Source organism: Schistocerca piceifrons, chromosome 2 (genome assembly GCF_021461385.2).
Source record: "Schistocerca piceifrons isolate TAMUIC-IGC-003096 chromosome 2, iqSchPice1.1, whole genome shotgun sequence".
Lineage (NCBI taxonomy): Eukaryota > Metazoa > Arthropoda > Insecta > Orthoptera > Acrididae > Schistocerca > Schistocerca piceifrons.
Genome location: NC_060139.1, coordinates 128,348,236 through 128,360,075, shown reverse-complemented (window position 1 = coordinate 128,360,075; position 11,840 = coordinate 128,348,236). Strand labels below are relative to the sequence as shown.

The window sequence follows — 11,840 nt, the reverse complement described above, 5'->3', positions numbered from 1 at the left end:
GTATCTGTTCCCGAAAGAACAGTTACCGTGGATGACCATGCAGCTTTGTTAGAAATGAAATGATAATTAAATGGACACCCTAGCTGCAAACAGGCGTTGATGTACTTCATTTGGGACATGTTGAAAAAGTGTGCCCCGACTGGGACTCGAACTCGGGATCTCCTGCTTTACATGGCAGACGCTCTATCCATCTAAGCCAAAGCGGGCACAGAGGGCAGTGCGTCTGCAGGGACTTATCCCTTGCACGGTTCCCGTGAGATCCACATTCCCAACATGTCCACACCACTACATTCGTAGTGCGCCTAATGGATGTTTACCCCGTGCGCCTAATAGATGTTTGCCCATCATACTCATTGCTCGTGGCAGATTAATCTACCAAGTGCCGTACGAGTTCGGGCATAGCGTGTGCGTTCGCACAAGAGGGTCAATGGCCGGGAAGCCATATTTTTAACTATATATGACGGTAGCATCTGTTCCCGAAAGAACAGTTACCCTGGATGACCATGCAGCTTTGTTAGAAATGAAATGATAATTAAATGGACACCCTAGCTGCAAACAGGCGTTGTTGTACTTCATTGGGGACATATTGAAAATGTGTGCCCTGACCAGGACTCGAACCTGGGACCTCCTGCTTACATGGCAGACGCTCTATCCATCTAAGCCACCACAGGCACAGAGGATAGTGCGTCTGCCGGGACTTATCCCTTGCACGGTCCCCGTGAGATCCACATTCCCAACATGTCCACACCACTACATTCGTAGTGCGCCTAATAGATGTTTGCCCCGTGCGCCTAATAGATCTTTGCCCATCATACTCATTGCTCGTGGCAGATTAATCTACCAAGTGCCGTACGAGTTCGGGCATAGCGGGTGCGTTCGCACAAGAAGGTCAATGGCCGGGAAGCCATATTTTTAACTATATATGACGGTAGTATCTGTTCCTGAAAGAACAGTTACCCTGGATGACCATGCAGCTTTGCTAGAAATGAAATGATAATTAAATGGACACCATAGCTGCAAACAGGCGTTTATGTACTTCATTGGGGACATATTGAAAATGTGTGCCCCAACCGGGACTCGAACGTGGGACCTCCTGCTTACATGGCAGACGCTCTATCCATCTAAGCCACCACGGGCACAGAGGATACTGCGTCTGCCGGGACTTATCCCTTGCACGGTCCGCGTGAGATCCACATTCCCAACATGTACACACCACTACATTCGTAGTGCGCCTAATGGATGTTTACCCCGTGCGCCTAATAGATGTTTGCCCATCATACTCATTGCTCGTGGCAGATTAATCTACCAAGTGCCGTACGAGTTCGGGCATAGCGTGTGCGTTCGCACAAGAGGGTCAATGGCCGGGAAGCCATATTTTTAACTATATATGACGGTAGTATCTGTTCCCGAAAAAACAGTTACCCTGGATGACCATGCAGCTTTGTTAGAAATGAAATGATAATTAAATGGACACCCTAGCTGCAAACAGGCGCTGTTGTACTTCATTGGGGACATATTGAAAATGTGTGCCCTGACCAGGACTCGAACCTCGGACCTCCTGCTTACATGGCAGACGCTCTATCCATCTAAGCCACCACAGGCACAGTGGATAGTGCGTCTGCCGGGACTTATCCCTTGCACGGTCCCCGTGAGATCCACATTCCCAACATGTCCACACCACCACATTCGTAGTGCGCCTAATAGATGTTTGCCCCGTGCGCCTAATAGATCTTTGCCCATCATACTCATTGCTCGTGGCAGATTAATCTACCAAGTGCCGTACGAGTTCGGGCATAGCGGGTGCGTTCGCACAAGAAGGTCAATGGCCGGGAAGCCATATTTTTAACTATATATGACGGTAGTATCTGTTCCTGAAAGAACAGTTACCCTGGATGACCATGCAGCTTTGTTAGAAATGAAATGATAATTAAATAGACACCATAGCTGCAAACAGGCGTTAATGTACTTCATTGGGGACATATTGAAAATGTGTGCCCCGACCGGGACTCGAACGTGGGACCTCCTGCTTACATGGCAGACGCTCTATCCATCTAAGCCACCACGGGCACAGAGGATAGTGCATCTGCCGGGACTTATCCCTTGCACGGTCCCCGTGGGAACCATATTCCCAACATGTCCACACCACTACATTCGTAGCGCGTAATAGATGTTTGCCCATCATACTCATTGCTCATGGCAGATTAATCTACCAAGTGCCGTACGAGTTCAGGCATAGCGTGTGCGTTCGCACAAGAGGGTCAATGGCCGGGAAGCCATATTTTTAACTATATATGACGGTAGTATCTGTTCCCGAAAGAACAGTTACCCTGGATGACCATGCAGCTTTGTTAGAAATGAAATGATAATTAAATGGACACCCTAGCTGCAAACAGGCGTTGTTGTACTTCATTGGGGACAAATTGAAAATGTGTGCCCTGACCAGGACTCAAACCTGGGACCTCCTGCTTACATGGCAGACGCTCTATCCATCTAAGCCACCACAGGCACAGAGGGTAGTACGTCTGCCGGGACTTATCCCTTGCACGGTCCCCGTGAGATCCACATTCCCAACATGTCCACACCACTACATTCGTAGTGCGCCTAATGGATGTTTGCCCCGTGCGCCTAATAGATCTTTGCCCATCATACTCATTGCTCGTGGCAGATTAATCTACCAAGAGCCGTACGAGTTCGGGCATAGCGGGTGCGTTCGCACAAGAAGGTCAATGGCCGGGAAGCCATATTTTTAACTATATATGACGGTAGTATCTGTTCCTGAAAGAACAGTTACCCTGGATGACCATGCAGCTTTGCTAGAAATGAAATGATAATTAAATGGACACCATAGCTGCAAACAGGCGTTAATGTACTTCATTGGGGACATATTGAAAATGTGTGCCCCAACCGGGACTCGAACGTGAGACCTCCTGCTTACATGGCAGACGCTCTATCCATCTAAGCCACCACGGGCACAGAGGATACTGCGTCTGCCGGGACTTATCCCTTGCACGGTCCGCGTGAGATCCACATTCCCAACATGTCCACACCACTACATTCGTAGTGCGCCTAATAGATGTTTGCCCATCATACTCATTGCTCGTGGCAGATTAATCTACCAAGTGCCGTACGAGTTCGGGCATAGCATGTGCGTTCGCACAAGAGGGTCAATGGCCGGGAAGCCATATTTTTAACTATATATGACGGTAGTATCTGTTCCTGAAAGAACAGTTACCCTGGATGACCATGCAGCTTTGCTAGAAATGAAATGATAATTAAATGGACACCATAGCTGCAAACAGGCGTTAATGTACTTCATTGGGGACATATTGAAAATGTGTGCCCCAACCGGGACTCGAACGTGAGACCTCCTGCTTACATGGCAGACGCTCTATCCATCTAAGCCACCACGGGCACAGAGGATACTGCGTCTGCCGGGACTTATCCCTTGCACGGTCCGCGTGAGATCCACATTCCCAACATGTCCACACCACTACATTCGTAGTGCGCCTAATAGATGTTTGCCCATCATACTCATTGCTCGTGGCAGATTAATCTACCAAGTGCCGTACGAGTTCGGGCATAGCATGTGCGTTCGCACAAGAGGGTCAATGGCCGGGAAGCCATATTTTTAACTATATATGACGGTAGTATCTGTTCCCGAAAGAACAGTTACCCTGGATGACCATGCAGCTTTGTTAGAAATGAAATGATAATTAAATGGACACCCTAGCTGCAAACAGGCGTTGTTGTACTTCATTGGGGACAAATTGAAAATGTGTGCCCTGACCAGGACTCCAACCTGGGACCTCCTGCTTACATGGCACACGCTCTATCCATCTAAGCCACCACAGGCACAGAGGATAGTGCGTCTGCCGGGACTTATCCCTTGCACGGTCCCCGTGAGATCCACATTCCCAACATGTCCACACCACTACATTCGTAGTGCGCCTAATGGATGTTTGCCCCGTGCGCCTAATAGATCTTTGCCCATCATACTCATTGCTCGTGGCAGATTAATCTACCAAGAGCCGTACGAGTTCGGGCATAGCGGGTGCGTTCGCACAAGAAGGTCAATGGCCGGGAAGCCATATTTTTAACTATATATGACGGTAGTATCTGTTCCTGAAAGAACAGTTACCCTGGATGACCATGCAGCTTTGCTAGAAATGAAATGATAATTAAATGGACACCATAGCTGCAAACAGGCGTTAATGTACTTCATTGGGGACATATTGAAAATGTGTGCCCCAACCGGGACTCGAACGTGAGACCTCCTGCTTACATGGCAGACGCTCTATCCATCTAAGCCACCACGGGCACAGAGGATACTGCGTCTGCCGGGACTTATCCCTTGCACGGTCCGCGTGAGATCCACATTCCCAACATGTCCACACCACTACATTCGTAGTGCGCCTAATAGATGTTTGCCCATCATACTCATTGCTCGTGGCAGATTAATCTACCAAGTGCCGTACGAGTTCGGGCATAGCATGTGCGTTCGCACAAGAGGGTCAATGGCCGGGAAGCCATATTTTTAACTATATATGACGGTAGTATCTGTTCCCGAAAGAACAGTTACCCTGGATGACCATGCAGCTTTGTTAGAAATGAAATGATAATTAAATGGACACCATAGCTGCAAACAGGCGTTGATGTACTTCGTTGGGGACATATTGAAAATGTGTGCCCCGACCGGGACTCGAACCTGATACCTCCTGCTTACATGGCAGACGCTCTATCCATCTAAGCCACCACGGGCACAGAGGATAGTGCGTCTGCCGGGACTTATCCCTTGCACGATCCCCGTGAGATCCCAATTCCCAACATGTCCACACCACTACATTCGTAGTGCGCCTAATGGATGTTTACCCCGTGCGCCTAATAGATGTTTGCCCATCATACTCATTGCTCGTGGCAGATTAATCTACCAAGTGCCGTACGAGTTCGGGCATAGCGTGTGCGTTCGCACAAGAGGGTCAATGGCCGGGAAGCCATATTTTTAACTATATATGACGGTAGCATCTGTTCCCGAAAGAACAGTTACCCTGGATGACCATGCAGCTTTGTTAGAAATGAAATGATAATTAAATGGACACCCTAGCTGCAAACAGGCGTTGTTGTACTTCATTGGGGACATATTGAAAATGTGTGCCCCGACCGGGACTCGAACCTGGGACCTCCTGCTTGCATGGCAGACGCTCTATCCATCTAAGCCACCACGGGCACAGAGGATAGTGCGTCTGCCGGGACTTATCCCTTGCACGGTCCCCATGAGATCCATATTCCCAACATGTCCACACCACTACATTCGTAGTGCGCCTAATAGATGTTTGCCCATCATACTCATTGCTCGTGACAGATTAATCTACCAAGTGCCGTACGAGTTCGGGCATAGCGTGTGCATTCGCACAAGAGGGTCAATGGCCGGGAAGCCATATTTTTAACTATATATGACGGTAGTATCTGTTCCCGAAAGAACAGTTACCCTGGATGACCATGCAGCTTTGTTAGAAATGAAATGATAATTAAATGGACACCATAGCTGCAAACAGGCGTTAATGTACTTCATTGGGGACATATTGAAAATGTGTGCCCCGACCGGGACTCGAACGTGGGACCTCCTGCTTACATGGCAGACGCTCTATCCATCTAAGCCACCACGGGCACAGAGGGTACTGTGTCTGCCGGGACTTATCCCTTGCACGGTCCGCGTGAGATCCACATTCCCAACATGTCCACACCACTACATTCGTAGTGCGCCTAATGGATGTTTACCACGTGCGCCTAATAGATGTTTGCCCATCATACTCATTGCTCGTGGCAGATTAATCTACCAAGTGCCGTACGAGTTCGGGCATAGCGTGTGCGTTCGCACAAGAGGGTCAATGGCCGGGAAGCCATATTTTTAACTATATATGACGGTAGTATCTGTTCCCGAAAGAACAGTTACCCTGGATGACCATGCAGCTTTGTTAGAAATGAAATGATAATTAAATGGACACCCTAGCTGCAAACAGGCGTTGTTGTACTTCATTGGGGACATATTGAAAATGTGTGCCCTGAGCAGGACTCGAACCTGGGACCTCCTGCTTACATGGCAGACGCTCTATCCATCTAAGCCACCACAGGCACAGAGGATAGTGCGTCTGCCGGGACTTATCCCTTGCACGGTCCCCGTGAGATCCACATTCCCAACATGTCCACACCACTACATTCGTAGTGCGCCTAATAGATGTTTGCCCCGTGCGCCTAATAGATCTTTGCCCATCATACTCATTGCTCGTGGCAGATTAATCTACCAAGTGCCGTACGAGTTCGGGCATAGCGGGTGCGTTCGCACAAGAAGGTCAATGGCCGGGAAGCCATATTTTTAACTATATATGACGGTAGTATCTGTTCCTGAAAGAACAGTTACCCTGGATGACCATGCAGCTTTGCTAGAAATGAAATGATAATTAAATGGACACCATAGCTGCAAACAGGCGTTTATGTACTTCATTGGGGACATATTGAAAATGTGTGCCCCAACCGGGACTCGAACGTGGGACCTCCTGCTTACATGGCAGACGCTCTATCCATCTAAGCCACCACGGGCACAGAGGATACTGCGTCTGCCGGGACTTATCCCTTGCACGGTCCGCGTGAGATCCACATTCCCAACATGTACACACCACTACATTCGTAGTGCGCCTAATGGATGTTTACCCCGTGCGCCTAATAGATGTTTGCCCATCATACTCATTGCTCGTGGCAGATTAATCTACCAAGTGCCGTACGAGTTCGGGCATAGCGTGTGCGTTCGCACAAGAGGGTCAATGGCCGGGAAGCCATATTTTTAACTATATATGACGGTAGTATCTGTTCCCGAAAGAACAGTTACCCTGGATGACCATGCAGCTTTGTTAGAAATGAAATGATAATTAAATGGACACCCTAGCTGCAAACAGGCGCTGTTGTACTTCATTGGGGACATATTGAAAATGTGTGCCCTGACCAGGACTCGAACCTCGGACCTCCTGCTTACATGGCAGACGCTCTATCCATCTAAGCCACCACAGGCACAGAGGATAGTGCGTCTGCCGGGACTTATCCCTTGCACGGTCCCCGTGAGATCCACATTCCCAACATGTCCACACCACCACATTCGTAGTGCGCCTAATAGATGTTTGCCCCGTGCGCCTAATAGATCTTTGCCCATCATACTCATTGCTCGTGGCAGATTAATCTACCAAGTGCCGTACGAGTTCGGGCATAGCGGGTGCGTTCGCACAAGAAGGTCAATGGCCGGGAAGCCATATTTTTAACTATATATGACGGTAGTATCTGTTCCTGAAAGAACAGTTACCCTGGATGACCATGCAGCTTTGTTAGAAATGAAATGATAATTAAATAGACACCATAGCTGCAAACAGGCGTTAATGTACTTCATTGGGGACATATTGAAAATGTGTGCCCCGACCGGGACTCGAACGTGGGACCTCCTGCTTACATGGCAGACGCTCTATTCATCTAAGCCACCACGGGCACAGAGGATAGTGCATCTGCCGGGACTTATCCCTTGCACGGTCCCCGTGGGATCCATATTCCCAACATGTCCACACCACTACATTCGTAGCGCGTAATAGATGTTTGCCCATCATACTCATTGCTCATGGCAGATTAATCTACCAAGTGCCGTACGAGTTCGGGCATAGCGTGTGCGTTCGCACAAGAGGGTCAATGGCCGGGAAGCCATATTTTTAACTATATATGACGGTAGTATCTGTTCCCGAAAGAACAGTTACCCTGGATGACCATGCAGCTTTGTTAGAAATGAAATGATAATTAAATGGACACCCTAGCTGCAAACAGGCGTTGTTGTACTTCATTGGGGACAAATTGAAAATGTGTGCCCTGACCAGGACTCAAACCTGGGACCTCCTGCTTACATGGCAGACGCTCTATCCATCTAAGCCACCACGGGCACAGAGGATACTGCGTTTGCCGGGACTTATCCCTTGCACGGTCCGCGTGAGATCCACATTCCCAACATGTCCACACCACTACATTCGTAGTGCGCCTAATGGATGTTTGCCCCGTGCGCCTAATAGATCTTTGCCCATCATACTCATTGCTCGTGGCAGATTAATCTACCAAGTGCCGTACGAGTTCGGGCATAGCGGGTGCGTTCGCACAAGAAGGTCAATGGCCGGGAAGCCATATTTTTAACTATATATGACGGTAGTATCTGTTCCTGAAAGAACAGTTACCCTGGATGACCATGCAGCTTTGCTAGAAATGAAATGATAATTAAATGGACACCATAGCTGCAAACAGGCGTTAATGTACTTCATTGGGGACATATTGAAAATGTGTGCCCCAACCGGGACTCGAACGTGAGAGCTCCTGCTTACATGGCAGACGCTCTATCCATCTAAGCCACCACGGGCACAGAGGATACTGCGTTTGCCGGGACTTATCCCTTGCACGGTCCGCGTGAGATCCACATTCCCAACATGACCACACCACTACATTCGTAGTGCGCCTAATAGATGTTTGCCCCGTGCGCCTAATAGATGTTTGCCCATCATACTCATTGCTCGTGGCAGATTAATCTACCAAGTGCCGTACGAGTTCGGGCATAGCGTGTGCGTTCGCACAAGAGGTTCAATGGCCGGGAAGCCATATTTTTAACTATATATGACGGTAGTATCTGTTCCCGAAAGATCAGTTACCCTGGATGACCATGCAGCTTTGTTAGAAATGAAATGATAATTAATGGACACCCTAGCTGCAAACAGGCGTTGTTGTACTTCATTGGGGACATATTGAAAATGTGTGCCCTGACCAGGACTCGAACCTGGGACCTCCTGCTTACATGGCAGACGCTCTATCCATCTAAGCCACCACAGGCACAGAGGATAGTGCGTCTGCCGGGACTTATCCCTTGCACGGTCCCCGTGAGATCCACATTCCCAACATGTCCACACCACTACATTCGTAGTGCGCCTAATAGATGTTTGCCCCGTGCGCCTAATAGATCTTTGCCCATCATACTCATTGCTCGTGGCAGATTAATCTACCAAGTGCCGTACGAGTTCGGGCATAGCGGGTGCGTTCGCACAAGAAGGTCAATGGCCGGGAAGCCATATTTTTAACTATATATGACGGTAGTATCTGTTCCTGAAAGAACAGTTACCCTGGCTGACCATGCAGCTTTGTTAGAAATGAAATGATAATTAAATGGACACCATAGCTGCAAACAGGCGTTAATGTACTTCATTGGGGACATATTGAAAATGTGTGTCCCGACCGGGACTCGAACGTGGGCCCTCCTGCTTACATGGCAGACGCTCTATCCATCTAAGCCACCACGGGCACAGAGGATAGTGCGTCTGCCGGGACTTATCCCTTGCACGGTCCCCGTGAGATCCATATTCCCAACATGTCCACACCACTACATTCGTAGCGCGTAATAGATGTTTGCCCATCATACTCATTGCTCATGGCAGATTAATCTACCAAGTGCCGTACGAGTTCGGGCATAGCGTGTGCGTTCGCACAAGAGGGTCAATGGCCGGGAAGCCATATTTTTAACTATATATGACGGTAGTATCTGTTCCCGAAAGAACAGTTACCCTGGATGACCATGCAGCTTTGTTAGAAATGAAATGATAATTAAATGGACACCCTAGCTGCAAACAGGCGTTGTTGTACTTCATTGGGAACATATTGAAAATGTGTGCCCTGACCAGGACTCGAACCTGGGACCTCCTGCTTACATGGCAGACGCTCTTTCCATCTAAGCCACCACAGGCACAGAGGATAGTGCGTCTGCCGGGACTTATCCCTTGCACGGTCCCCGTGAGATCCACATTCCCAACATGTCCACACCAGTACATTCGTAGTGCGCCTAATAGATGTTTGTCCCGTGCGCCTAATAGATCTTTGCACATCATACTCATTGCTCGTGGCAGATTAATCTACCAAGTGCCGTACGAGTTCGGGCATAGCGGGTGCGTTCGCACAAGAAGGTCAATGGCCGGGAAGCCATATTTTTAACTATATATGACGGTAGTATCTGTTCCTGAAAGAACAGTTACCCTGGATGACCATGCAGCTTTGTTAGAAATGAAATGATAATTAAATGGACACCATAGCTGCAAACAGGCGTTAATGTACTTCATTGGGGACATATTGAAAATGTGTGCCCCGACCGGGACTCGAACCTGGGACCTCCTGCTTACATGGCAGACGCTCTATCCATCTAAGCCACCACGGGCACAGAGGATACTGCGTTTGCCGGGACTTATCCCTTGCACGGTCCGCGTGAGATCCACATTCCCAACATGTCACCACCACTACATTCGTAGTGCGCCTAATGGATGTTTACCCCGTGCGCCTAATAGATGTTTGCCCATCATACTCATTGCTCGTGGCAGATTAATCTACCAAGTGCCGTACGAGTTCGGGCATAGCGTGTGCGTTCGCACAAGAGGGTCAATGGCCGGGAAGCCATATTTTTAACTATATATGACGGTAGTATCTGTTCCCGAAAGAACAGTTACCCTGGATGACCATGCAGCTTTGTTAGAAATGAAATGATAATTAAATGGACACCCTAGCTGCAAACAGGCGTTAATGTACTTCATTGGGGACATATTGAAAATGTGTGCCCTGACCAGGACTCGAACCTGGGACCTCCTGCTTACATGGCAGACGCTCTATCCATCTAAGCCACCACAGGCACAGAGGATAGTGCGTCTGCCGGGACTTATTCCTTGCACGGTCCCCGTGAGATCCACATTCCCAACATGTCCACACCACTACATTCGTAGTGCGCCTAATAGATGTTTGCCCCGTGCGCCTAATAGATCTTTGCCCATCATACTCATTGCTCGTGGCAGATTAATCTACCAAGTGCCGTACGAGTTCGGGCATAGCGGGTGCGTTCGCACAAGAAGGTCAATGGCCGGGAAGCCATATTTTTAACTATATATGACGGCAGTATCTGTTCCTGAAAGAACAGTTACCCTGGATGACCATGCAGCTTTGTTAGAAATGAAATGATAATTAAATGGACACCATAGCTGCAAACAGGCGTTAATGTACTTCATTGGGGACATATTGTAAATGTGTGCCCCGACCGGGACTCGAACGTGGGACCTCCTGCTTACATGGCAGACGCTCTATCCATCTAAGCCACCACGGGCACAGAGGATACTGCGTTTGCCGGGACTTATCCCTTGCACGGTCCGCGTGAGATCCACATTCCCAACATGTCCACACCACTACATTCGTAGTGCGCCTAATGGATGTTTACCACGTGCGCCTAATATATGTTTGCCCATCATACTCATTGCTCGTGGCAGATTAATCTACCAAGAGCCGTACAAGTTCGGGCATAGCGTGTGCGTTCGCACAAGAGGGTCAATGGCCGGGAAGCCATATTTTTAACTATATATGACGGTAGTATCTGTTCCCGAAAGAACAGTTACCCTGGATGACCATGCATCTTTGTTAGAAATGAAATGATAATTAAATGGACACCCTAGCTGCAAACAGGCGTTGTTGTACTTCATTGGGGACATATTGAAAATGTGTGCCCTGACCAGGACTCGAACCTGGGACCTCCTGCTTACATGGCAGACGCTCTATCCATCTATGCCACCACGGTCACAGAGGATAGTGCGTCTGCCGGGACTTATCCCTTGCACGGTCCCCGTGAGATCCACATTCCCAACATGTCCACACCACTACATTCGTAGTGCGCCTAATAGATGTTTGCCCCGTGCGCTTAATAGATCTTTGCCCATCATACTCATTGCTCGTGGCAGATTAATCTACCAAGTGCCGTACGA

General features: G+C 48.8%; 6 non-coding genes across 6 annotated transcripts; all 6 read right to left on the bottom strand.

Moving 5' to 3' along the window:
- Nucleotides 1-597: 597 nt before the first annotated feature.
- Trnat-ugu lies at nt 598-672 on the bottom strand. The gene has a single exon. It is a non-coding gene; the product is annotated as a tRNA-Thr (tRNA).
- A 1,759-nt stretch (nt 673-2,431) lies between these two features.
- On the bottom strand, nt 2,432-2,506 carry Trnat-ugu. Its single transcript has one exon. It is a non-coding gene; the product is annotated as a tRNA-Thr (tRNA).
- Nucleotides 2,507-7,889: 5,383 nt separating this feature from the next.
- Nucleotides 7,890-7,964, bottom strand: Trnat-ugu. Its single transcript has one exon. It is a non-coding gene; the product is annotated as a tRNA-Thr (tRNA).
- An 854-nt stretch (nt 7,965-8,818) lies between these two features.
- Nucleotides 8,819-8,893, bottom strand: Trnat-ugu. Its single transcript has one exon. It is a non-coding gene; the product is annotated as a tRNA-Thr (tRNA).
- Nucleotides 8,894-9,722: 829 nt separating this feature from the next.
- Trnat-ugu lies at nt 9,723-9,797 on the bottom strand. Its single transcript has one exon. It is a non-coding gene; the product is annotated as a tRNA-Thr (tRNA).
- Nucleotides 9,798-10,652: 855 nt separating this feature from the next.
- Trnat-ugu lies at nt 10,653-10,727 on the bottom strand. Its single transcript has one exon. It is a non-coding gene; the product is annotated as a tRNA-Thr (tRNA).
- Nucleotides 10,728-11,840: the final 1,113 nt, after the last annotated feature.